At 41.9% G+C, this 21,422-nt stretch overlaps 1 protein-coding gene across 4 annotated transcripts in view; it reads right to left on the bottom strand.

Moving 5' to 3' along the window:
* GIGYF2 (GRB10 interacting GYF protein 2) overlaps positions 1–21,422 on the bottom strand; it is a 164,644-nt gene that overhangs the window by 136,571 nt on the left and 6,651 nt on the right. The gene's annotated exons all lie outside the window — the stretch shown is intronic.

The following is a 21,422-nucleotide window of genomic DNA, read 5'->3' as shown; positions in this document are numbered from 1 at the left end:
GAAACGAACTCACTGATGACCTGCAAGAATGCAGTTAGGAGTACCGTCGGGGACAAAGCCAGATTTCAATGGAGTGAGGCATGACTGGGAGGTGAGGAAGGGAAGACCACAAATGCAGTCAACTCTTTCAAGAATCTTACATGTGAGGCCGGCACAGGCCCATGCCTATAATCCCAGCACTTTAGGAGGCCAAGACGGGTGGATCACTCGAGGTCAGGTGTTCGAGACCAGCCTGGCCATCATGGTGAAATCCTGTCTTACTAAATATACAAAACAAAACAAAACAAAACAAAATTAGCCGGGCATGGCGGCGGGCGCCCGTGAATCCCAGCTACTCAGAAGGCTGAGGCAGGAGAATCTCTTGAACCCAGAAGGTTCAAGGCGGAGGTTGCAGTGAGCTGAGATCACACCACTGCACTCCAGCCTGGGTGACGGAGCAAGACTCCATCTCAAAACTAAGAATCTTAGCTGTGGAAGGCTGGGTGCAGTGGCTCACGCCTGTAATCCCAGCACTTTGGGAGGCCAAGGCGGGAGGATCACCTGAGGTCGGGAATTCGAGACCAGTCTAACATGGAGAAACCCTGTCTCTACTGAAAATAAAAAAAATTAGCCAGGCGTGGTGGCAAAACCCTGTAATCCCCGCTACTCAGGAGGCTGAGGCAGGAGTATCACTTGAACCCGGGAGTCGGAGGTTGTGGTGAGCTGAGATAGCGCCACTGCACTCCAGCCTGGGCAACTAGAGCGAAATTCCATCTCAAAAAAAAAAAGAAAAAGAAAACGGCCAGGCGCGGTGGCTTACGCCTGTAATCCCAGCACTTTGGGAGGCCGAGGCAGGCAGATCATGAGGTCAGGAGTTTGAGACCAGCCTGGCCAGTATGTTGAAACTCCTGTCTCTACTAAAAATTAAACTCCCGTCTCTACTAAAAATACAAAAATTAGCTGGGTGTGGTGGCGTGCGCCTGTACTCCCAGCTACTTGGGAGGCTGAGGCAGAAGAATCGCTTGAACCCAGGAGGCTGGGTTGCAGAGAGCCGAGATCATGCCACTGCACTCCAGCCTAGGCTACAGAGCGAGACTCCACCTCGGAAAAAAAAAAAAAAAAAAAGATTCTTAGCTGTGGGAGAAGAGAAATAAAGTAGAATGGAAAGAAAATTTCCTTTTTTTTTTGTTTTAGATATATCCCCAGTGAAAAATTACTAGCAGAGTCAAAAGGTGAAGAAACAATTCAACAAAAATGTCATGTAAATGAAATCTCTGAGAAGGCAGGAAGTATGAGGGTTTCACAGAACAAATAGAAACATAAAACGACTCCTATCTACTTGTAACCAGAGGAAAGTAGATCCAAATGACTTAGAATGCTTCCAAGGTTATGTAGGGTTTTACTGAAGGGGGTAGGGGAATTTAAAAGGAAATTGAGACCAAGCTAATGCCCATGCCTGGAATCCCAGCACTGAGGCTGAGGTAGGCAGATTGCTTAAGCCCAGGAGTTTGAGACTAGGCTGCGAAACACAGCAAGATCCTGTATCTACAAAACCTACATAAAAAATAATTTTAAAATAAACCAACAAAAACAAAAATAAAGGAAACAGAAGGGAATTCATCAAACTGATGGCTTCGATCTTTTCAGAAAAGTAGGCAAACGACACAGAAGATAAGGTAGGGTTTGAGGAAACTAAAGAAATTGATAGCTGCTGTGTTCTATGCTAGAGATTTTTTTTTTTTAATAAACTTGAGAAATAATTATAGATTAAAAAGTTACAAAGATAATACAGAAAGTACCGTCAGTTTCCCCTAATGTTAACAACTTAGGTTACACAATACTTTGTCAAAACTAAGAAACCAACATTGGTACATCACTATTACCTATATTTCAGAGTTTATTCAGATTTCATCAGTTTTTCCAACAACATCCTTGTTCCGTGCCAGTCTCCAATTCAGGACACCTTGTTGCACTTAGCTACAGTATCTCTAAAGACCCAATAAAGATAGAGAAGTGATATGGTTAGGCTTTGTGTCCCCACTCAAATCTCATCTTGAATTGTAATCCCTATAATCCCCACGTGTCAAGGGAGAGACCAGATGGAGGTAACTGAATCATGGGGGCAGTTTCCCCCATGCTGTTCTTATCAGATCTGATGGTTTTATAAGGGGCTCTTCCTGCTTCCGTTGGCACTTCTCTCTCCTGCCACCTTGTGTAGAAGGTGCCTTGCTTCCCCTTCTCCTTCTGTCATGATTGTAAGTTTCCTGCGGCCTCCCCAGCCATGAAAAACTGAGTCAATTAAACCTCTTTTTTTTTTTTGAGACGGAGTCTCGCTCTGTCACCCAGGCTGGAGTGCAGTGGCCAGATCTCGGCTCACTGCAAGTTCCGCCTCCCGGGTTTACGCCATTCTCCTCCCTCAGTTTCCCGAGTGGCTGGGACTACAGGCGCCTGCCACCTCACCTGGCCAGTTTTTTGTATTTTTTGTAGAGACGGGGTTTCACTGTGTTAGCCAGGATGGTCTCGATCTCCTGACCTCATGATCCACCCGTCCTGGCCTCCCAAAGTGCTGGGATTACAGGCCTGAGCCACCGCGCCCAGCCAAACCTCTTTCTTTTATAAATTACCCAGTCTCAGGCAGTTCATTACAGCAATATGAAAATGGGCTAATACAAGAGGGAAGCTAATCTGCAAGGTTGTGGGCTTCTTTCTCCAACGTAGCAGCCTGGGTATGGGGCAGAGAGCCCACAGGAAACCAGGGTTAGGGTTTTGTCAGCACGGTAAAGGGAAGAATAAGAGGCAAAGTAGAGAGTGCTGGCAGAAGTGTGATTTAGACACTATGGGGAAGGGTGTAAAAACAGAATAGAGTTGACAAATTTAAGATGTTGGTAATGCCAAAAAGCAAGTACAGTAGGAATAAAAATGAATGCACTACCAGAACTAGAGATGAAAGTAAAAGACAAGAAACCAGGAACCTGGGAGGACTGGATGGATCAGCTACATAGACTCTAAAGTAACCTCAGGATAATGGCAGAGAGGAAAATAGAAAAAACAATGAATCAAAGGGTAAGACCACAGGGTCCTTTTCTGATACTAAGGAAGGGAAGAGAGATGCATTGTCAGACAGCATGAACTTCAGAAGAAAGAGAGTTTTGCACAAAGATAGAGAAAAAATGGCTAACCTGACCATATATGATCTATCACCTAAACTAGAAAATGTATGAAAGAATACTAAGAACTGCATAGAGGAACAGCAGCAAGCTAGGCAGAAGAGCCACACTAATCAAGGAATAGAATGAGCCTGTGAATGGAGAAGGATGAAGACCCTGATTCTGCATCCTGACATATCACAGTGCAAGAAAATCTACTGTTAACCTCAGAGGACTAAAGGGAAGGTAAGATTACCAGGGCAGATGGGCTTCAGTTACCAAAAGAAAGCTGAAAAACATCTTATGAACACGAGGGAGAGGTTTAACACAAAAATAACATTTCAGAGAATTCAAGAGGAAAGTCTTAGGAATTAAACAAGAGATTTGGTCAAGGGAAGAAGAAACTCTGAGTGGTATGAAGATCAGACTACAAAAAAGGATGAATAAATAGAAAGACTTTCATTCTGGACAAGGACAGATGATGACAGGAATGCATCACATAGTGGAAGTGGCAGGTCTCAGGAATTCTGAGAACTTACCCTCACATCTCTGAGGAAGGAGTCAGAAAAAGACAGTGCCTCTGAAGGAATGTGGGCAAAATATTGTTAGTTCTGAAACCACTCTATTAGCATATCTTTCTCATGCTGAAAGCAACTCTGACAGAGAAGATAATCGGGTTCTTCTCTCCCTCTTCTGGCCTTTTCTCTTTGGCTATTCCAACACTAGGGATAAGGACTTCAAAGAAAGTTTTATTGCATACTTTAAAGACATGACTTAAAAGCAGCTGAGAGGCAGGGCGCGGTGGCTCATGCCTGTAATCCCAGCACTTTGGGAGGCCAAGGTGAGTGAATTTCTTGAGGCCAGGAGTTTAAGACCAGCATGGCCAACATGGCAAAACCCGGTCTCTACTAAAAATACAAAAATTAGCCAGTCGAGGTGGTTCATGCCTGTTATCCCAGCTCTTCAGGAGGCTGAGGCAGAATTGCTTGAACCTGGGAGGCGGAGGTTGCAGTAAGCTGAGATCATGCCATTGCACTCCAGCCTGGACAACAGAGTGAGCCTCCGTCTCAACAACAACAATAAAAAAATTACACTGTTGGTGGGAGTGTAAACAAGTTCAATCACTGTGGAAGACAGTGTGGCAATTCCTCAAGGATACAGAACTAGAAATACTATTTGACCCAGTGATCCCATTACTGGGTATATATACCCAAAGGATTATAAATCATGCTACTATAAAGACATGTGCATACGTATGTTTATTGTAGCATTATTCACAACAGCAAAGACTTGGAACTAACCCAAATGTCCATCAATGATAGACTGGATTAAGAAAACATGGCACATATACACCATGGAATACCATGCGGCCACAAAAAAGGATGAATTCATGTCCTTTTTGCAGGGACATGGATGAAGCTGTAAACCATCATTCTGAGCAAACTATCACAAGGACAGAAAACCAAACACCACACGTTCTCACTTACAGGTGGGAATTGAACAATGAGAACACTTGGACACACCGTGGAGAACATCACACACCAGGGCCTGTCATAGGATGGGGGGCTGGGAGAGGGATAGCATTAGGAGAAATACCTAATGTAAATGACGAGTTAATGGGTGCAGCAAACCAACATGGCACATGTACACCTATGTAACAAACCTGCACGTTGTGCACATGTAGCTTAGAACTTAAAGTATAATTTTAAAAAAAACAGCTGAGAGAATATTTCTACATAACTGCTTTCTCAGACTTTGTCCACTACTCAAAATTACACATAAGTGACTTCAAGTAATATATTCCTTATGCAATAATACCAATAAGCTGTCTTCTTCAATAAATTGTATCCTTGTACTTGACAGTGAATATTATATAAGCTAGACTTTTTGTCAACTTCTAAATAACTGAGCTAAATTTAGACCTTACTATAAGTTATTTTATCTGATTATTAGTATAATTATTTTTCTTTTTCTCCCTGTATTTTTCTATGATTTTCATGACTTCCTCTTTAAGACTGTTCATCTCCTCTTTGGGACCTCATCTATCACTTTGTGGGCCTAAGTACATTTTCACAGGAGAAAAAAGAAATCAACCTAGGTCCTTCTTATTGTTGAGTTTACTATAAAGAAAAGACAGACTCTGACCTCTCCCTCTTAGCCTGCCATTTTCTTACAGCCTGGCACAGCCTAGAGGAACGAAGCAACTTCTGATCTCAGGAAATCACTTTCAACAAAAAAGGTAGCAAATCTACATAGTAAGTCCCATGTGGGTAAAATCAGCAAGAAGAAGCCAAAGCAGATGCTGAGTCAGACTCCAGCACAGTGTCTGATATTTCAACTTTGACAGTGTTCCCGAATACTGCTTCCCAGAAGTCTTGAAGACAGATTAGCTACCACCACTATTTCACTAAGAACTCAAAACATACATACCTTTGAAAATCCCCTGGATCTTTATTATAAAAATTATGTGGCTAGCACGGTGGCTCACATCTGTGATCCCATCTACTTGGGAGGCTGAGGCAGAAGAATTGCTTGAACCCAGGAGACACAGGTTGCAGTGAGCTGAGATCACGCCACTGTACTCCAGCCTGGGCAAAAAAGCAAGACTCCGTCTCAAAAAAAAGAAAAAAAAAAAAAAGTGCTACTACAAATCTCTACTTCCTAGCTACACAAAACTTACCCAGAAAAAATATGGTGAAATTTGGGATGGAATCCAGCCAGTACTATGTATAGTCTGCCACAAGACTAACACAGAATGAATACCAAGGAACCTGAATCTGCCCCCATTCCCATTCCCTACCTACGTTTTTCCAAAAGCTGAAAAAACAACTCCTCTAGCACTCTCCACATATACTAAACAAATTAGTAGTTCTGTTCCCACTACAGCAGTCAGTGATTTTTAGTTTAGCCAGACATGAATTAAGATAACACAAGATTAATAACTTTATTAGTGCAAATTAGTTCAACTACTTCAAAAAAATTGGCAATATCCATTAAATCTAAACTGTATGCCTACCCTGTGATCCCATAACAAACTGCTACACATACGCCCAAGGAAACTGAAGTTCTATTTCTACCAAAAGACAAGAGATTCATAGTAGCTTTATTTATAACTGTCAAAAACTGACATTTGGGTATTACGTCCATCAATGTAAACGTACATCAACAGGCAAATCAATCTGCAGTATACGCACATAATGAAATATTACTCAGCAATTTTTAAAAAAGAACCAGTTGGGTGTGATGGCTCACGCCTGTAATCCCAGCACTGCGGGAGGCTGAGGTGGGAGGATCACGTGAGGTCAGGAGTTCGAGACCAGCCTGGCCTACCACGGTGAAACCCTGTCTCTACTTAAATTACAAACATTAGCTGGGCAAGGTAGTGAGCACCTGTAATTCTAGCTACTCGGGAGGCTGAGACAGGAGAACTGCTTGAACCCAGGAGGCAGAGGTTGTAGTGAGGTTACAGTGAGCCAAGATCATGCCATTGCACTCTAGCTTGGTCAGAGTGAGACTTCGTCTCAAAAAACAAATAACAACAAAAAAAATTACTGATATTCACAATGATACTGCGAAATCACCCAGATACCATGTTTAGAAAAACAAGCTGACTAGGAAAAAATATATACTGTATGATTCCTTTTATGTGATGTTCAAGAAGAGTACTATGGTTTGGGTATTTGACCCCTACAAATCTCATGTTGAAATCTGATCACCAACGCTGGAGGCAAGGTCTAATGCGAGGTGTCTGGATTATGGGCAGATCCCTCATGAATGCCTTGGTGCCACTCTCACAGTAATGAGTGAGTCCTTACTTGATTTGTTCCCAAGAGACCTAGTTGTTAAAAACAGCCTGACACCTCCCTCCTCTCTCTCTTGCTCCCCTCACCATGAGATCTAAACAAACTGGCTCCCCTTTGCTTTCCACTATGAGTGGAAGCAGCCTGAAGCCCTCACCAGAAGTAGATGTTTCTCGTACTGCCTTCAGAACCATGAGCCAAATAAACTTCTTTTCTTTATAAATCACCCAGCCTCAGGTATTCCTTTATAGCAACACAAACAGACTAAGACAAATAGATAATAAATGATGACAGATGTCAGGAAAGTACTCATCATGGGAAGAGGGGACTACTACACAGGAAGGAGAGGGAATTGGAGTGCTGGAAAAGTTCGCTATCATGATCGAAGTGGTGACTACAAAAGTATATACACATGTAAAAATGTATTGAACTATAAACTTCACATTTGTGCATGTATTTACCATATTTTACATATCAATTATTATTATTGTTTCTTAGAGACAGTGTCTCACTGTTCCCCAGGCTAGAGTGCAGGGCTGCACCCATAGCCCACTGTAACCTCAAACTCCTGGGTGCAAGCGATTCTCTTGCCTCAGCCTCCCAAAGCACTGGGATTACAGGTATGAACTACTAGGCCCAGCTCCAGTTGTTTTTAATAAAGGTTAAATAAACCATAAATGGTTTAGCAATTACAAATACTTCAAGGCCAAGCATGGTGGCTCACGCCTGTAATCCCAGGACTTTGGGAGGCCGACGCAGTTGGATTGCTTGAGTTCAGGAGTTTCAGACTAGCCTGGGCAACATGGCAAAATCCCATTCCTCCAAAAAAAAAAAAAAAATTAGCTGGGTGTGGTGGTGCACACCTGTGGTCCCAGCTTCTGGGGAGGCTGAAGTGGGAAGATCACCTCAGCCCAGGAGGTTGAGGCTGCAGTGAGCTGTGATCATGACACTGCACTCCAGCCTGGGATACAAAGTGAGACCCTCAATCAAAAAAACTTCAGTGAGCATGAAACAAAGGTATCTAAACTATTTTATTTTTTATTTTTTCAGAAGGAGTCTTGCTCCGTCGCCCAGGCTGGAGTGCAGTGGCTCGATCTCCACTCACTGCAAGCTCCGCCTCCCGGGTTCACGCCATTCTCCTGCCTCAGCCTCCCGTGTAGCTGGGACTACAGGCACCTGCCACTGCGCCCGGCTAATTTTTGTATTTTTAGTAGAGACGGGGTTTCACCGTGTTAGTCAGGATGGTCTTGATCTCCTGACCTCGTGATCCGCTCTTCTCGGCCTCCCAAAGTGCTGGGATTACAGGCGTGAGCCACTGCGCCCGGCTAAACTATTTTAAATGCATGTCTTCCGATAACATATTAAATGCATTCCCTGCTTAAATTTTTGCCATTAAAAAACAAAACAAAAAAACACCGGTCAGGCGCGGTGGCTCATGCCTGTAATCCCAGCACTTTGGGAGGCCAAGGCGGCAGATCACATGAGGCCAGGAGTTCAAGACCAGCCTAGCCAACATGGTGAAACACCATCTCTACACTAAAAATACAAAAAGAAATTAGCCGGATGTGGTGGCACATGCTTGTAATCCCAGCTAGTAGGGAGGACTGAGGCATGAGGATTGCTTGAACGCGGGAGGAGGAGGTTGCAGTGAGCCGAGATTGTGCCACTGCTGTCAGAGTGAGAGTAAGACTCTGTCTCAAAAAACAAAACAAAACAAAAAACACCATTATCTTGACAAAATAATCTTCAAATCTGTCAGCTCCTAAGACCATAAAAAGGTCTACATTCAAATGAAGCAAGACTCATGTACTAGGCTAAAAGAATGTAGATCTTCGAATGCTTTTTTTCAAATGTCAGAAAACAGCTAAGTAAGAAGATGAAAAGGAAAAAGTCCAAACATGAGGGGGACCCACATTACTTATAATAGTAAAAGACTGGAAGCAATCTTGTAAAAGTGGCACGTTCACTCAACAAAAGACAGCTATCGTAACATCTGCACACAGTACAGTTATATATATGTCCAAAAAAAGGTGAAAAGAACACAAGACAAAGGAATATTAGTGAGGTGAAATTAATGACTTGCCCGCTACTCTCAAAACTTGAAATAATATTCTTTCATTACTTTATAACAAAATGTATTTTAATTATCACAAAAAGCAGAGGCCTGGCCTGCTGAAATACTTTTACAGTCCCAACATAAATGTCATAGAAAGTTATCACTCTTTTCAACTTTAACTTGGTTTAAAAAGAATTTTAAGGTTTAAAAAAAAAAAAGGAAAGTCTTCTCCCATCTACTATAGCAGAAAACACCTTTTCCTTATGCATCCATCTAATCTGGCAATACTAAATCTCTTCACTAATAAATACACCAACATTTTTGAGTAATTTTTAAAATATGATCTGTTAACACATTTACTCACGACAAAACTTCATGAAGCACACTTAGGCTTCAATATTCACTTTATTACTAAACATTTTACCTAAGGAATTAACAAAGAACTTTTTTCCCCCCCCAGAAAGCCAACAAAAGTCCAAGGAATTGTCTACACCTACCTGGCCCATACACTATACATAAAACCTTGCAAAACATTATTTCTATGTGAATTATCCTTTCTATGGCATGTCTTCAAAAAAATTACAGATACTCTGCTGCCTTTTCTCCTTCCTAACAGGAATTTAAATTTCTATTTATAGTATTGTGATAAACATTGCAACCCAATACAATTCTGAATCATTACCTATGCCATAAAATTAAGGTCAGCTTTATTCTAATAGCCCAAAACTGAGGACAATCCAAATGTTCATAAATAATATTATGAACAAATACTGTAAAGTCATACCTTGGAATATTCTTGACATTAAAAAACAAACTATTTGCATGCAGCAATATGGATGAATCACAGATAATTATGTTAAGCAAAAGATGCCAGATCCTGCAGCCATAAAAAAGGAAAAGATCATGTCCTTTGCAGGAACATGGATGGAGCTAAAGACCATTATCCTTAGCAAACCAATGCAGGAACAGAAAACCAAATACTGCATGTTCTCACTTAAAAGTGGCAGCTAAATAATAAGAACACATGCACACACAGAGGGAAACAACACACACTGAGGCCTCTCAGACGATGGAGGGTGGAGAGTGGGAGGAGGGAGAGGATTGGGAAAAATAACTAATGGGCACTGATCTATACAACAAACTCCCATGACACATATTTACCTATGTAACAAATCTGCACATGTACCCCCGAACATAAAAGTATTAAAATAGGGGGAAAAAAATGCCAGACCTAAAAATGATTTCCATTTACATGAAATTCTAGAAGATGCAACTATTAATCAGTAAGTCACAGAAAATAGTGGTAGAGGAGGAAAAATGACTACAAAACAGCTGGGGGAAACTTCTGGGGATAATGAAAATGTTACATATCTTGATTACAGTAATAGTTACATCAGTGTGTGCATTTTTGAAAACTCATCAAAATGTACACTTAATGAGCATACTTAAAATGAAGGTATTTTATTGTAAATTTTACCTCAGAAAACTTTTTTTAAAAAAGACTAAACTTACTAAAAGTAAACAGACTGCACCCCCCAAAAAACAATGTATTCCAAGATTAAGCTTTAATATTTCTTTTATGTTAAACTGCCTTCTTTAAAGGTATTAAAACAGATGTTAAAGTTTTAGCTAAAATTTAAAACTGAAGAACATTATCTACAATTGTACTGTTGACACGGCACCCATTAGCCACATATGGCTATGTAAAGTTAAATTAAGATTAACTAAAATTTTAAAATCAGTTCCTCGGCCCAGTGCGGTGGCTCATGCCTGGAATCCCAACACTTTGGGAGACCGAGACGGGTGGATCACGAGGTCAGGAGATTGAGACCATTCTGGTTAACATGGTGAAACCCCATCTCTACTAAAAAATAAAGAAAAAATTAGCCGGGCATGGTGGCGGGTGCCTGTAGTCCCAGCTACTCAGGAGGTTGAGGCAGCATAATGGCGTGAACCCGGGAGGCAGAACTTGCAGGGAGCCAAGATCGCACCACTGCACTCCAGCCTGGGTGACAGACAGAGACTCCGTCTCAAAAAAAAAAAGAAAAAAAAATCAGTTCTTCAAAGGCACCAGAGGGAATAACTTTACAGTGGACAACCTAACAACGTATGAAAGTCAACATCAAGGATGATAAATCATGATGACATATATACTCTCAATATGATGAAAATGGCACTTTGTAATCTTTCTCTAAAAATCCATAATCACAGTCTAATCATGAAAAACATCAAATTCTAAAAGAGAGTCAGTCTACAAAATAACAAGTACTCTTCAAACTTGTCAAGGTCATCAAAAACAAGGAAAGTCAGAGAAACTGTCATAGCTAAGAGAAGCCTAAGAATGCATGACTAGGTATAACGTGGTATCCTGGATGGAATTCTGAAACAGAGAAAGACACTAGGTACAATTAAGCAAATGTAAATAAATGAGGGACTTTAATTAATGACAATGTATCAATATTGGTTTATTAATTATAACAATGTACCCTAGTAATGTAAGATGTTAATAACTGGAATTCTGCACTATCTTCTCAATTTTCTGTAAATCTACAACTGTTCTAAAAACTAAAGCCTATTATTTAAAAAAAAAGTTACAATTTAAAAGTTAAGGCCAGGCCCAGTGGCTCACGCCTGTAATCCCAGCACTTTGGGAGGCCAAGGCGATCTCATCACTTGAGGTCAGGAGTTCAAGACCAGCTTGGCCAACATGGTGAAACCCTGTCTCTTAATAAAAAATACAAAAAATCAGCTGGGCACGGTGGTGGGTGCTTGTAATCCCAGCTATTCGGGAGGTTGAGGCTGGAGAATAGCTTGAACCCGAGAGACAGTGGTTACAGTGAGCAGAGGTCGTGCCACTGCACTCCAGCCTATGCAACAGAGCAAGATTCCCTCTCAAAAAAAAAAAAAAAAAAAGTTTTTTTCTACACTTTTTAAAAATGCAGTTCCTCAGTCACACCAGCTAGTAGTATCTCAAGTGCTCAACAGAAACAAGTGGCTAGTAGTTACGGTACTGGATGGTGGAGATTCATAGAACATTTTCTTCATAGCAGAAAATTACAACTCATCCTAACTTATAAACAAATTCTTATCTACTCAGCACTAAAAATTCTCAGTAATATCTAAAAACCTTCAGTGATGTGCTTATTCTAATTTCAAACACTTATGTTTTAAAATCAGTTTTTAAAAAATCATTGTAACATATGTAAATGTAACACTGAAAAGTGTTCTACTCCTCAAAGCAGCAGTTTACAAAGTACAATCTATGGACCTCCAAACTCTTTCAGGGCATCCATGATGTATTTTCTTAATAATACTATTACAAAATACTATTGTGATCTCATTTGCTAGTTTGAGAATTTTCTATTGCAAAAACTAAAATATTATTTGCATTTTTCAATGTGTTGACACTTGCACAGACTGTATAGTGATGGGGAAAACTGCTGGCACTACAGCATGACTGAAGTTAATTGCAACAAACTGTACCAGCAGTCACTGTATTTTTCACTGCCATGTGGCACGTACTCATAAGAGAGAGGGAGGAAAAGCCACTTTTATTACGAATGCCCATGACGAAGGAGTAAAAAATATTAATTGTATTAATCTTGATCCCTAGGAACACATCTTTTTAATATTCTACATGATGAAATGGGAAATATGCATTTCTACTGCATACAAAGTCATGAAGAATGATATTTAATGCAACTGTTTTGGGTTACAAGCTCAATTAGTTGCTTTTTTCCACAGAACATAATTTTGACTTGAAAGAATAGCTGCACACAATACGGCTGTCCAGACTTGTGTATGTAGCAGATATTTTTTTCAAAACGAATGAGACTTCAAGAAAAACAATTCAGAGTACTTGTGGCCAATTATAAAATTTGACCTTGGCCGGGCGCGGTGGCTCAAGCCTGTAATCCCAGCACTTTGGGAGGCCAAGACGGGTGGATCACGAGGTCAGGAGATCGAGACCATCCTGGCTAACACGGTGAAACCCCGTCTCTACTAAAAAATACAAAAAACTAGCCGGGCGAGGTGGCGGGCGCCTGTAGTCCCAGCTACTTGGGAAGCTGAGGCAAGAGAATGGCGTGAACCCGGGAGGCGGAGCTTGCAGTGAGCTGAGATCTGGCCACTGCACTCCAGCCTGGGCAACAGAGCGAGACTCTGTCTCAAAAAAAAAAAAAAAAAAAAAATTTTGACCTTTCTATTCGTTACCATGAGTCAGAAAGTTTTCCAATATTTAAAGGCTTTTCTGATAAGTGCTGATTTCAATGAAAGTGATTTTTTGATACTGTATAATATAAGATATCCATTCAACATGGAAGCTAGACAAATGGATTTTATATTTACAGAGGACAAACTACTGATATAATTCAGATTTCATATCGCAACTAACCTTTTAAAAAAACACTACTTGGTTACCCAGTGTTAAAGTAAAGCAATAAAAATTTAAAATACAAAAAAAGAAAAAAAACACTGCTGGTCGAATTTTAGTGTAATATCAAAGAATATCTGCAGTTATCTGTAAAAGCTATTAAAATTCTCTATTACAACTATATATATATTATATATATATAATATCATTGTGAGGATAATTTTCCTTCATATACTTCAACCAAAGTAATAAATAGCAACAGACTGAATGCAGAAGCAAATATAACCCAGTTGCCTTCCATAAAGCAAGACATAAAAGAAATCTGTAAAAAGGTAAAACAATGCCAATCCTATCAACAAATTTTTAGAAATGGTGTAGAAAATAGGTATGTCATACTAAAAATATATTTATGTTAGCATGTAATGAGTTTGTTATTTTTAAATGAACTAATACTTTTTAAATTTCTTGATATGATAAACAGATATAACTAAAAAACCAAAAGCTCCTTGGGGCCCTCAATAACTTTTAAGAGGGTAAAGAGGTCCTAAGATCAAAAAGTTGATTAACATCTATCTCAGAGAAAGAAGAAAAAATGAAAACCAAAAATAAAGCCTGGGCAACATGGTGAAACCCTATCTCTACAAAAAAATACCAAAAAAAAAAAATTAGCCAGGCATGGTGGCACATGCCTGGAGTCCCAGCTACTCAGGAGGTACAGGTGGGAGAACAGCTTGAGCCCAGGAGGCAGAGGTTTCAGGGAGCCAAGCCTGTGCCATCACACTCCAGTCTGTGTGACTGACCAAGACACTCTCTTTAAAAACAAACAACAACAACAAAAATTTAAAAACACATAAATAAACTTAAAACATACGTAAATACCCTATAGAGCATATCAAAGGGCATACAATATCACTGACAATAAGAACACCAAGATCTGGCCAGGTGCGGTGGCTCATGTCTATAGTCCCAACACTTTGGGAGGCCGAGGTGGGTGGATCACCTAGGTCAGGAGTTCGAGACCAGCCTGGCCAACATGGTGAAACCCTGTCTCTACTAAAAATACAAAAAGTTACCCGGACATGTAATGGTCCTGTAATTCCACCTACCTGGAAGGCTGAGGCAGGAGAATTGCTTGAACCCAGGAGATGGAGGTTGCAGTGAGCCGAGAATCGCACCACTGCACTCCAGCCTGGGAAACAAGAGCGAAACTCCATCTCCAAAAAAAAAGAACACCAAGATCCAAAACGTGACACTTATTCAGAAAGTATCTAGTGTTTTCAAACTGTACCCTTTCCAAGGACAAAAAGACTTTTCACATTTTGGATTTTACTTAAATGATTGTTTGGCTGCCTCTCTCACTGGGCTGTAAGGCCTGTGAAGACAGAACAGCATGTGTTTTGCTCAACCACCAGGGCTAGTCCAGCACCTGGCACAAGGCAATCATTCAAATATTTGCTGGGTTTAAATATTTTTTTTAAAGACAAAAGACCCACAAACAGAACTCACTGACATGTCTATTCAAAACTCACAAAGATGGCTGGGTATGGTAGCTGATACCTGTAACCTCAAGCACTTTGGGAGGCCAAGGTGGGAGGATTGCTTGAGGTTAAGAGTTCTAAACCAGCCTAGGTAACACAGCGAGACCCCCTCTTAAAACAACTTTTTAGGCCGGGCATGGTGGCTCACACCTGTAATCCCAGCACTTTGGGAGGCCGGGACGGGCGATCAAGAGGTCAGGAGATCAAGACCATCCTGGCTAACATGGTGAAGCCCCATCTCTACTAAAAACACAAAAAATTAGCCGGGCGTGGTGGTGGGCGCCTGTAGTCCCAGCTACTTGGGAGGCTGAGGCAGGAGAACGGTGTGAACCCGGGAGGAGGAGCTTGCAGTGAGCCGAGATCACGCCACTGCACTCCAGCCTGGGCAACAGAGCGAGATTCCGTCTTAAATAAATAAATAAATAACTTTTAAAAAATTAGCTGTAACCCAGGCACAGTGGCTCAGGTCTCTAATCCCAGAACTTTGGGAAGCCAAGGCAGGAGGATCACTTGAGCCCAGGAGCTCAAAACCAGGCTTAAGGCTTCATCTCTACAATTTTTTTTTCCCCCTGCAAGACAGAGTCTTGTTCTGTTGCCCAGGCTGGAGTGCAGTGGTGCAATCTCAGCTCACTGCAACCTCTACCTCCCGGGTTCAAGGGATTCTCCTGACTCACCCTCCCAAGTAGCTGGGATTATAGGCCCGCACCACAACACCCGGCTAATTTTTCTACTTTTAGTAGAGACGGGGTTTCACCATGTTGGCCAGGCTGGTCTCGAACTCTTGACCTCATGATCTGCCTGCCTCAGCCTCCTAAAGTGCTGGGATTACAGGTGAGAGCCACCGCGCCTGGCCTCTACAAAAAATTTTTAAAAAGTAAAATGAAATAAAAGTTAGTTTGGTGTGGTGGACCGCATGTATAGCTCCAGCTACTTAGGAGGCTGAAGCCAGAGAATCACTTTAGCTCAGGAGTTTCAGGCTGCAGCAAACTGCCTGCATGACAGAGCAAGACCCTGTATCTAAAAAATCAATTTAAAAGATGAAATTTTACTGGCCGGGCGCGGTGGCTCAAGCCTGTAATCCCAGCACTTTGGGAGGCCGAGGCGGGTGGATCACGAGGTCAGGAGATCGAGACCATCCTGGCTAACATGGTGAAACCCCGTCTCTACTAAAAATACAAAAAACTAGCCGGGCGTGGTGGCGGGCGCCTGTAGTCCCAGCTACTCGGAGGCTGAGGCGGGAGAATGGCGTGAACCCGGGAGGTGGAGCTTGCAGTGAGCCGAGATCGCGCCACTGCACTCCAGCCTGGGCGACAGAGCGAGACTCCGTCTCAAAAAAAAAAAAAGATGAAATTTTGTAATCAAAATTTACCTATTTACATAGTAACAGCAACATAAACGCCACCACTCACTGAGGGCCTACTTAGTGCATGCCAGCTATTATACTTAGATTTTTCATTGATACCATAACCATAGGACATACTTTACAGATAAGGATAGTTAGGCTCCAAAAGGTTAACCTGTTTAAAGTTACATGTAATAAGTAACAGAATTTTTTTTTCTTTTTTTGAAATGGAGTCTCACTCTGTCACCCAGACTAGAGTGCAGTGGTGCAACCTCAGCTCACTGCAACCTCCACCTCCCAGGTTCAAGAGATTCTGGTGCCACAGCCTCCTGCGTAGCTGGGATTACAGGTGCCTACCACAAACGCCCAGCTAATTTTAGTATTTTTGGTAGAGATGGGGATTCTCCATGTTGGCCAGGCTGGTCCCAACTCTTGACCTCAGGTGATTCACCTGCCTGGGCTTCCCACAGTGCTGGGATTACAGACGTGAGCCACCATGCCTGGCCAGAAAATTTTTTTGGTTTTTTTTTTTTTGGTTTTTTTTTTGAGACAGGGTCTTATTCTGTCACCCAGGATGGAGTGCAATGGGAGGATCACTTGAGCCTGGGAGGCTGAGGCTGCAGTGAGGCTGTAGTTAGGACTACAGGCCCATGCCACCATGCCCAGCTACTTTTTTGTTGTTGTTGTTAAAGAAATGAGGTTTCGCCATGTTGCCCAGGCCGGTCTTGAACTCCTGGACTCAAGCAATTCACCTGCCTCAGCCTCGCAAAGTGCTGGAATTACAGGCGTGAGCCACTGCACCTGGCCAAGCGACAAAAGATCAAACCCACATCTCCCTGCTCAAAAGCCCTCAAGCTTTTCACTACATACTGATATGGCACTCAATATTGCTTTTTTTCCCAATTCCTTGCAATTTTCAGAAGAATTCATTTTGTACAAAGTCATTTTTCTTTCCTTTTCTCAATCTCCATTCTGTTCACTGTCCCCAAACTCCCACCCCCTTGCACCACACAATTAAACAATATAGTTGCCCTCAATTAAGGAAGAGTGTATGTTCTTATAATACATTATGGGAAACTTCATTAATAAAGGTACAAACACTGGACATGGAGGCTCACGCCTGTAATCCTACCACTTTGGGAGACCAAGGCGGGAGGATAGCTTGAGTCCAGGAGTTCAAGACCAGCCTAGGCAATGTGGCAAAAACCAGTTTCTATAAAAAATAGAAAACTTTGCCATGTGCAGTGGCGTATGCCTGTACTCCTATATTCAGGAGGATGAGGTGGGAGGATCACCTGAGTGCAAGAAGGTCAAGGCTGCAGTGAGCTGCGACTGCAACACTGCACTGTAGCCTGAGGGATAGAGCAAGGCCTTGTCTCAAAAAAAGTTTTTTTTAATTAAAAAAATATACAAAAAGGCTGGGAGTGGTGGCGCATGCCTGTAATCCTAGCACTTTGGGAGGCCAAGACAGGTGGATCACCTGAAGTCAAGAGTTCGGGACCAGCCTGGCCAACATAATGAAACCTCGTCTCTACTAAAAATACAAAAATGAGTCAGGCATGGTGGCACGTGCCTGTAATCCCAGTTGCTAGTGAGGCTGAGGCAGGAAAATCACTTGAACCCAGGGGATGGAGGCTGCAGTGAGCCAAGATGGCTCCACTTCACTCCAGCCTGGGCAAAACAGCGAAACCCCATCTCAAAAAAAAAAAAAAAAAAAAAAAAACCCATGGTAGAAGTAATGTAAAAAGCTAAGAAGAGGGTCAGATTCCAGAACTAAAGTAGGGCTCTCTGATTCACTGATCTTGCAGGACGGCTGCTAATCCAGTTACACTGAAAACATCTGGTCATGGTTTGGGGAGCACCACACATCAATTCCCAAGAAACTGATCATGAGAGCCCCTGGTTATGGCTACTCTTTGAGACCTAAGCCATGATTTATCAAATAGAAAGTACCAAGACAATTCCTTGTCAGTCTGTACAACCAAATTCTTGTTGTACAGGAGGAATTTTAAACCTCAAAAACTTCTGCCAATTCCTCGTCAATCTGTATAACCCAAGGACCAATACTGAAGAGACCAGAGCTCCCAAGACTTCCTCCATGCCCAGGAGAACTTGAATAAAAGGCGCTTTGTTCCCAAAGAAGATACTAGCCACAATATCACCACAGAAGAAAACATATTGCTAATATTATCATTCTTCCTACTGTTTCTGAACAATATAAACATTTCTCCTTCTTTCTTCCTCCTTTTGGTGAAAAGAATAAAATCAGCAAAAATGAAATATTTTAGGAAAAAATACAATGCCATCAACATTGCCACATCATTTGATAATCTTACCATAAGCCAATGTTTTCCATAGAGGGATTCCCTAGATCCTGTGGAAAAAAAATTTTTTTTTTTTTTTGAGACAAGGTCTTGCTCTGTTACCCAGGTAGGAATGCAGTGGTGCAATCACAGCGCTGTACAGCCTCAAATTCCCAGGCCAAGGGATCTCCCAGCCTCAGCCTCCCAAGGAACTGGGACCAAGGCATGCACTACACCACACGGAGCTAATTATTTATTTTTATTTATTTATTTTGAGACAGAGTCTTGCTCTATCACTCAGGCTGGAGTGCAGTGACTCAATCTCGGCTCACTGCAGCCTCCACTCTCAGGTTCAAAAGATAATCTTCTGTTTCAGCCTCCCAAGTAGCTGGGACTACAGGCGCGTGCCATCACACCCGGCTAATTTTTGTATTTTCAGTAGAGACAGGGTTTCACCATGTTGGTCAGGCTGGTCCCAAACTCCTGACCTCAAGCGATCCGCCTGCCTCAGCCTCCCAAAGGGATGAGATTACAGGCGTGAGCCACCATGCCCAGCCAAACTTTTTTATTTTCGTAGAGACATGATCTCCCTATGTTTCCCAGACTAGTTTCAAACTCCTGGACTCAAGTGATCCTCCAGCCTCAACCCCCCAACATGCCTGGATTACAGATGTAAGCCATGCTGCACCCAGCCCGTGAAAATTTTACACAAATTATGCAGAAATCCTTTTAAACCTCACAAAGCTCTGAATACGTCTTATGTCAACATCCAGATTTAAGAAAATGTACAATATAAGAAAGAACTCTTCTACCTTAAAAATGAATTCAGCTACCATCTGCTAAAAACAACCGCAGCTAAAAAAAAGGAATCAGAGGTCACATCTGTGGGCTGTCATTAGACATATCGCTCTATAATAAATCACTTTTATTAGTTCCTAGCCTTTGCATCAAAAATCTAGACATAATAATACAGTAAAATGTAAGTAATAAAATATTAGCTAAGCAATTAGGTGTCACCAAGAATATACGAGCTACAAACAATAATAAATAGGGGCTGGGTACAGTGGCTCACGCCTGTAATCCCAGCACTTTGGGAAGCCGAGGTAGGTGCATCACCTGAGGTCAGGAGTTCGAGACCAGCCTGGCCAACATGGTGAAACCCTGTCTCTACTAAAAATATTAAAAAGTAGCTGGGTGTGGTGGCACACACCTGTAATCCCAGCTACTTGGGAGTCTGAGGCAGGAGAATCGCTTGAACTCAGGAAGCGGAGGTTGCAGTGAGCCAAGATCGTGCCACTGCACTCCAACCTGGGCAACAAGAGTGAAACTCCATCTCAAAAAACAAAAATTAAGGCCAGGCACGGTGGCTCACGCCTATAATCCCAGTACTTTGGGAGGCCGAGCGAGCGGATAAGCTGAGGTCAGGAGTTTGAGACCTGCCTCACCAAATGGAGAAACCCTGTCTCCAGCAAAAATACAAAATTAGCGTGGTGTGGTGGCGCATGCCTGTAATCCCAGCTACTTGGGAGGCTGAGGCAGGAGAACTGCTTGAGCCAGGGAAGCGGACGGTGTGGTGACCTGAGATGGCGCCATTGCGCTCCAGCCTCAGCAACAAGAGTGAAACTCTGTCTCAAAAAAAAAAAAATACAAAAATAAAAAAAATACACAGGACTTCAAAATGTTCCATTAAAAAAGTTTGCTTCAGTATTATTTAATAATTCTGGAATACAAAAATGTATTATTTCAAAAGTTTACACTGTCTCACTGATCCTTCCCCAAATGTAACGGTCCCCATTACTACTCTAATAATGTGAATAGAGTCTATGAAGTTGGACCTTTCGAATTCTATATGGCTTCCTAATACTCAAGTGTAGCTTAATACTATAAAAAGTATCGAGAAGTTAAAATTTATAAAAAACAAACAATGGAAATAACCAACGAATTTGTCCACATAAAGCTTCTCCTTTGCTTATGTCTGCTTGCTAAACCTTTACCCAGCCACTCCTCTGAACCTCCAAAATCAAGAATTTTTGTTAAAAAACTGCACTAAGAAGTCCATGTGTGGTGGCTCACACCTGTAATTCCAACATTTTGGGAGGCCGAGGCGGGTGGATCACTTGAGTCCAGAAGTTCAAGACCAGCCTGGCCAACATGGCAAAACCCCATCTCTACTAAAAATTAGCTGGATGTGGTGGCGAATACCTGTAATCTCAGCTACTCAGGAGGCTGAGGCATGAGAATCACTTGAACCTGGGAGGCAGAAGCTACAGTGAGCTGACATTGTGCCACTGCACTCCAGCCCAGGCAACAGAGCAAGACTGTCTAAAAAACAAACAAACAAACAAACAAAAACAACACTAATAAATTTCAACAAGTGCTGGTGAGACCTACTGGCCTCATTCACCAAAAGATAGATAGGCATATACGTTAACTCTTTAGAACAGAGAAATCGAAACTGCAGAGCTATACACAGGACATTTTTCTAGAATGCTAGAAAAGGAAAAATGTCTAAAGCTTCTCTGGGAGTCTACCTAGAACAGTCACCATTCTATCTTCTCTGAGACCTGCCCCCGCCATGAGGAGTGGGACCTTTCAGCTAACTGTGTGTGCACTTCTAGACTCCAACCCTACGTCCATAACTAGTCTCATCAATTATGGAGAACTGAGCCAAGTTCAACCAGTCAAATCTCCCCTCCCAAGAATCTGAAACATGAACACTGTGTTAGCAATCCGTTGGCTACTGGCACTAGAGCCTAAGTTCATATGTGGCTCCAAGAATTAAGTGGCCACTTGCTACCATGAGTTTGTGTTTGTTAAAGGAGGAAAGGTCAGAATGCACAAACACAACTAAAGCAGGACAAAAAGAGACAAGAGAGGACACTGGCC

The sequence above is a fragment of the Theropithecus gelada genome, chromosome 12 (assembly GCF_003255815.1).
Source record: "Theropithecus gelada isolate Dixy chromosome 12, Tgel_1.0, whole genome shotgun sequence".
NCBI lineage: Eukaryota > Metazoa > Chordata > Mammalia > Primates > Cercopithecidae > Theropithecus > Theropithecus gelada.
This window is presented reverse-complemented; position numbering and strand designations above follow the sequence as displayed.